Source organism: Tenrec ecaudatus, chromosome 1 (genome assembly GCF_050624435.1).
Source record: "Tenrec ecaudatus isolate mTenEca1 chromosome 1, mTenEca1.hap1, whole genome shotgun sequence".
NCBI classification, from domain to species: domain Eukaryota; kingdom Metazoa; phylum Chordata; class Mammalia; order Afrosoricida; family Tenrecidae; genus Tenrec; species Tenrec ecaudatus.
In genome coordinates this window covers 73,305,413-73,311,879 of record NC_134530.1, presented here as the reverse complement: position 1 = coordinate 73,311,879, position 6,467 = coordinate 73,305,413, and the positions used below count along the sequence as shown (strand labels likewise).

Genomic DNA, 6,467 nt, shown 5'->3' with positions numbered 1-6,467 from the left:
CCAATGTTAATTTTCGGTTTACAAGTGTGCACTGCCAGAGCTGTCCAGTGAAGCGTAGACGGAGGAATGCCGCATTAGACGTAAACCTCAATATATCAGAGAGAACAGTGCTAGAAATGATCAATACATTTGTAAATTTAAAAGACATTTTCCCCTCCTTGACATCTTTGTAAAGTAGTTGCTTAAAGCAAAAGCAATAGCAGTGTGTAGTTTTTAACATGAAGAGAAGTAAAACACATAGGAATAGCTAAAAGAATAAGAAGGAAAATAGAACTACATCTTTGGATATTTTTAATCATTTTCTTTGGATATTTCTTATGCTATATATTAACTAATATAATTCTCCTTTACAGTAGGCTTTAATAAGATAAAGGTACAAATTTTAAACCTAAATGGAACCATAAAATAAATATTTCAAATAGAAAATAGTGGGATCCTGAAAGATACTAGTGTAGTGCAAAACAAGATCAAATAGCAAGACACAAAGTGGTAGTTCGTTAAGCTGAATAAACACAGAAAGATTAAAAGGAAAAGTTCAAAGATATACCTTATGAACAGTTGTTGGATGCCATTGTGAATTGGGCTCTTACAATCCTGATCCCCCAAAACAAACCCACTACAAGATCAAGCTGATTCTGACTCATAGTGACAAAGAAAAGCTGCCTCCTTGTGTTTCTGAAAATGTAAATCTTTTTTATTGTTTTTAATCGTTTTATTAGGGGCTCATAAAACTCCTATCACAATTCATACATACATCAATTGTGTAAAGCACATTTGTACATTGATTGCCCTCATCATTCTCAAAATATTTGCTCTCCACTTAAGCCCCTGGTATCAGGTCCTCATTTTTCCCCTCTCTCCCCACTCCCCGTTCGCTGATGAACCCTTGATAATTTATAAATTATTATTTTGTCATATCTATCTCTGTTTGACATCTCCCTTCACCAAATTTTCTGTTGTCTGTCCCCCAGAGAGGAGGTCACATGTAGATCCTTATAATCCCTTTCCAACCCACCCTCCCTCTACACTCCCAGTATCGCCACTCACACCACTGGTCCTGAAGGGATCATTCACCCTGGATTCTCTGTGTTTCCAGTTCTTATCTGTACCAGTGTATACATCCTCTGGTCTAGCCAGCCTTGCAAGGGAGAATTCAGATCATGATAGTGGGGGGAGAGGAAGCATTTAGGAACTAGAGGAAAGTTGCACTTTTCATCGTTGCTATATTGCACCCTGATTGGCTCGTCTCCTCTCTGAGACCCTTCTGCAAGGGGATCTCCAATTGCCTACAAATGGGTTTTGGGTCTCCACTATGCACTCCCTCCCTTACTCACTATGGTAAAATTTTTTGTTCTGATGATGCCTGATACCTGATCCCTTTGACACCTTGTGATCGCACAGGCTGGTGTTCTTCTTCCATGTGGGCTTTGTTGCTTCTGAGCTAGATGGCCACTTGTTTACCTTCAAGCCTTTAAGACCCCAGATGCTATATCTTTTGATAGCCAGGCACCATCAGCTTTCTTCACCACATTTACTTGTTCACCCACTTCGTCTTCAGCGGTTGTGTCGGGAAGGTGAGCATCATAGAATGCCAATAATAGAAGAAAGTATTCTTGCATTGAGGGAGTACTTGAGTGAAGGCCCAGTGTCCTTCTGCTACCTTAGTACTAAACCTATAAATGTAGGCACATAGATCTATTTCCCCATCCTCATATATAAATATGTTTGCATATGTACATGTCTTTATCTAGACTTCTATAAATGCCCTTTGCCTTCCAGCTCTTTCCTCTATTTCCCTTGACCTTCCTCCTGTCCCACATCATGATCAGTCCCCACCATGGTTTCAGCAATCGAGAATGTAAATTTTTTTTAACAGGGGAGAGGGCGAACGCAGTCCCCCTCTACCACAAATTATGCAGTCGAGCTTCCCCCATTCAGGGGTCAGCATATCCGGAGTGCAATGGATAAGCCACGCCCTGGGAAAACCACCTTCGTGATCATGGTATCTCCCCTGCCAGATAAGTATGAGAATGTAAAACTTTATGAGAGCAGAGAGCCTCATTTTTCTCCCACAGAGCAGCTGGTGACTTCAAACTATTGACCTTGTAATTAGCAGCTCAGCGGGAAACCTATTGGACACCATGGCTCTTTGCAATGTAAACATTAAACCTATTAGAATCTTACTATATCAATATATGAGAAGGTAGACTTCAGGAGAAATAGCATTAGCATAGATTAAAAGGAACATTTCATAATGGTAAAAATGCATCTCATAAATGAAACATTAGCAATCATAATTGGGTATGCTCCTGTTTATAGATGTTCAATAAGTTTTGAGTAAATGAAAAAGAGAAATAGATAACTCTACTAAATATTTTGTTGCAGATTTTAGTGTTCCTCTTTTAATAACTTAAATAACTTAAAATTAAGTTAATTGGAATCAGTAACAATAAGGAAAACTAATAGTACTATAAAATAATTCAACATTACATTTAAAGGCTATTATATGCAGAAACTAGGAATACACATAATTTTAAAGTACACCTGAAACATTCACCAAATAGATCAAGGAACTACAAAGGTATGCACAGTGAGTAGTCAGATATTTGCATTTTAAAAGCACAACACGAATATTGCCCATCCATTATTTTTCTGTCAGTGTGTATGTCATATGTTGGTGGCTTCAATGTTGCTGTGATGCTGGAAGCTATGTCACCTGTATTTCAAATAAGAGTAGGTTCACATATGAGGGGCAGGTATTACACTGGACAAATATGTTGCAATAGACCTTTTCAATGTGGTAAAAAGCAATACATCACTGTGAGGACTAAAATGAGCCTGCTCTAAGTAAGCCCTGATATTTTCAATCACCTCATATACATGCAAAAGCTGGACAGTGAATGTAGAAGATCAAAGAAAAGTGATGCCTTTAGATTACGGTTTCGGCAAAGAATATAGAATATGCCACGGACTTCCAGAAGAATAAACATATCTATTTTGGAAGAAGTACAGTCAAATGCTCCATAGAAGGGAAGAAGGTGTGACTTCTCACATACTTTGGATGTTATGTGGGGGAGCCAGTCCCGGAGGAGTGATGTCATGCTGGGCAACGTAGAGGAGAAGCGACCAGAAAAAGAAAGACGCCCAGCAAGATGGGTCAGCAAGATGACACAGAGCCTTCCCCAGTGGGCTTCAACAGAGGCACAATGGAGCCGGTGGCACAAGATTGGGTGGTGCGTTTCATCCTGTCAGACATAGTTTTACTAGCCCTTAACAATAATAATAAATAGCTAATAGATCAAAAAGAAATGACAAGGTACATTGTTGCAAACTCGATTAAAATTAATTTCAACATACCAACATTTGTAGATGCAGCTAAATCAGCTTAAAGAGAACACAATAACTTGAAATGTTTTTTTAAGGTAAAATTAAAGGAACTAAATAAATCTATGTCTAAGCTTTTACTTTAAGAACCTGGGTGGGAAGAAAGAAAAGAAATAATTCAAATCATAAATAAATGCAAAAATAAAAATAAGTGGAGATCCCCTCATAGAGGGGTTTAGGAGAGGAGATGGGTCAGTCATGGTGCGATGTAGTACCGATGAAGAACACAGCTTTCCCCCAGATACTGGATGCTTCCTCCCCCCAACTACCATGATCCGAATTCTACCTTGCAGGACTGGATAGGGCAGAGGTTGTACACTGGTGCATATGGGAGCTGGAGGCACAGGGAACCCAGGGTGGACAATACCTTCAGGACCAGGGGTGTGAGGGGCGATGCTGGGAGAGTGGAGGGTGAGTGGGTTGGAAAGGGGGAACTGATTACAAGGATCCACATGTGACCTCCTCCCAGGGAGATGGATGGCAGAGAAGGGGGGGGAGGGAGACTCCGGATAGGGCAAGATATGACAAAATAACAATCTGTGGATTATCAAGGGCTCATGAGGAAGGGGGGAGCAGGGAGGGAGGGGAAAAAAAAGAGGACCTGATGCGGAGGGCTTAAGTGGAGAGCAAATGCTTTGAGAGTGATCAGGGCAAAGAATGTACGGATGTGCTTTATACAATTGATGTATGTATATGTGTGGATTGTGATAAGAGTTGTATGAGCCCCTAATAAAATGTAAAAAAAGAAAAGAAAAAAAGATAGAAAATGATTAGGGCAAAGAATGTACAGATGTGCTTTATACAATTGATGTTTTTATATGTATGGATTGTGATAAGAATTGTATGAGCCCCTAATAAAATGTTTTTAAAAGTAAATAAAAATAAGAACCAAACTGAGTGAAACAAACAATAGATAAAGGGAAATCAATTAAATCAAATAGGATATCTTGAAAATTTATAAAATTCATAAACTTCTAAAAAATTAATCAAGAAATACAGTGAAAATTAATCACTAATGTCATGTGAAAGATGAAGCTTTCTAATAGAAAATGACCAGAAAACATGAATGACTTTATGTTGATTTAAAAATGCAGGCAAAATGAGAAAACACTTTTTTTTTTTTTTTGGAGAAAACACTTTAAAAAGATGCAATTTACCAACATGGAGACACGCAAAAAATTATAGCCTATGTTTGTTTTTTAAATTCATCCAATTATTTAAATATTCTTAGAAGTATTTCTCAAGGTCCAGATACTTTTATCTAATCAAGGTGAATTCAATCAAGGATTTCATAAGAAATAATGCATACCACTTTTTCAAAAATAGACAAAGAATCCTCTAACTCATATAATAAGCCATCATCACACATACTGAAAATTAAAATCAGAGAATAATTTTACAATGACAACAAGAATAAAAATAGATAATGATCTCATATATGTAATATATAATCTCTTACACATATATACACACAAATTATTTTAAATTAGAAAAGCTAATGCAGCAATATATAAAATATGAATATTTATTTTAAAATCTTTATTCCATACCGTACACTAAAATTAAACCAATGTGGATCCAGAACTAAGTGTAAAAGCTGAAAGTATGAAATTTCTGGGAGAATACCTGTGGAGGACTGGGAAAGGTAAAGCGATAAAAGGCTGAACACATCAAAAGGGGTTGCTTAGGTAGTGAAAACGGTAAAGGATCACCTACCAGCCGAAAAGTTGATGTGACCTGCTTCTGAAAGCTCACAGCCTCAGGAACTCTGTAGCACAGTTCTACTCCGCACGCACTGGGTCCCTATGAGCCAGAATCAACTCAACAGCAACTGACAACTTACAGACATAAACATAAATGAGAATTCATTGTGATTACACATATTTTACATAATCTCAACTCCGGCTTGTCATGAAAGAAATGAATACCCATACACTAGCTTAGAGGAAATATTAGCAATACCCATGTGTACTTATATTAAATTAAATCAAGTTGGACCTTGAAGACCAAGGAAACATCAATGGATCTGGGTGATGGTGGTGGGAAAGAACATTGAATATACCATGGGCTGTCAAAAGGACAAGCAGATCGATCTTGGATAGATAGATCTAAGCAGCCAGAATGGCTCCTTACGGGCAAAGATGGCGAGACTTCAGCTTGCAGACTGTGGGCATGTTGTCAGGAGAGTCCAGTCCCTGGAGGGAACATTATGTTTGGAAAAGCAGCAAACATGAGCAAGGCCCTCAAGGAGACGCACTGAGCCCTTGGCTGAAACAATGGGCTCACGCAATGAGTGCTGGCAGCAGGTCCAGGGCACGAAACACGAATGCCTTCTAGAACTAGTAGGCAAAGGCGAAAAGAAGTAGAACTTTAGATAATCTTAGTTATGTAAACTTGATTCCCATGAAATATTTATAAATAAATATATTAATTTAATTTAACAAGAGGTAATATAAATATACATTTACAAATATATAAGAACAAAAATTTAATTTTATTCGCATAAAATATCTATAAATAAAAATGGAGGAAATGGCAACTACTGTGGTAGTTACATTATTTCATGTCAACTTGAAGACATATAAAAGTATAGGGGTGGAGTCTAGCCTGTCAATCAGGTCAACCTGATGGTGTCACCTTGAGGGTGTGGCCTTCTCATAAGGAGGGTCCTGAGAACCTCCCCCTCCCCGCCCCTCTCTCTCTCTGCGTCATCTACCAGCAGGTGAGCCAATCTTGACCTGCCAGAGTCCATGGGACTTTGCAGTCACCGGCCTGTAATATTCTTGTATTCTCCATCATGTCATGTGGTTTTGTGAGTCTGAAGAGGGACTTATGGCTTCGTATCTGACTTATGGACTTGAGTTGAGCTAGGATATTTTCTTGACATATAACTACTTCTTGATATAAATCTCTTTCTTAAGCATACATGAGTGTCTCTGCATTTGTTTCTCTAGTCAGCGTGACCTAACACAACTACAATGGAGAAATCCGAAAGACATCACTTTTAAGTAGTGATCAAAGTTAATACTACCCAAAATAAAATAAACTGACATCATTTTCCATAATACACGATGCAATAAAAA

General features: G+C 38.1%; 1 pseudogene; it reads right to left on the bottom strand.

Annotated features, from left to right (window-relative positions):
* Positions 1 to 1,873: 1,873 nt before the first annotated feature.
* LOC142437976 (U1 spliceosomal RNA) lies at positions 1,874 to 2,026 on the bottom strand (annotated as a pseudogene).
* Between the last annotated feature and the right edge of the window lie 4,441 nt (positions 2,027 to 6,467).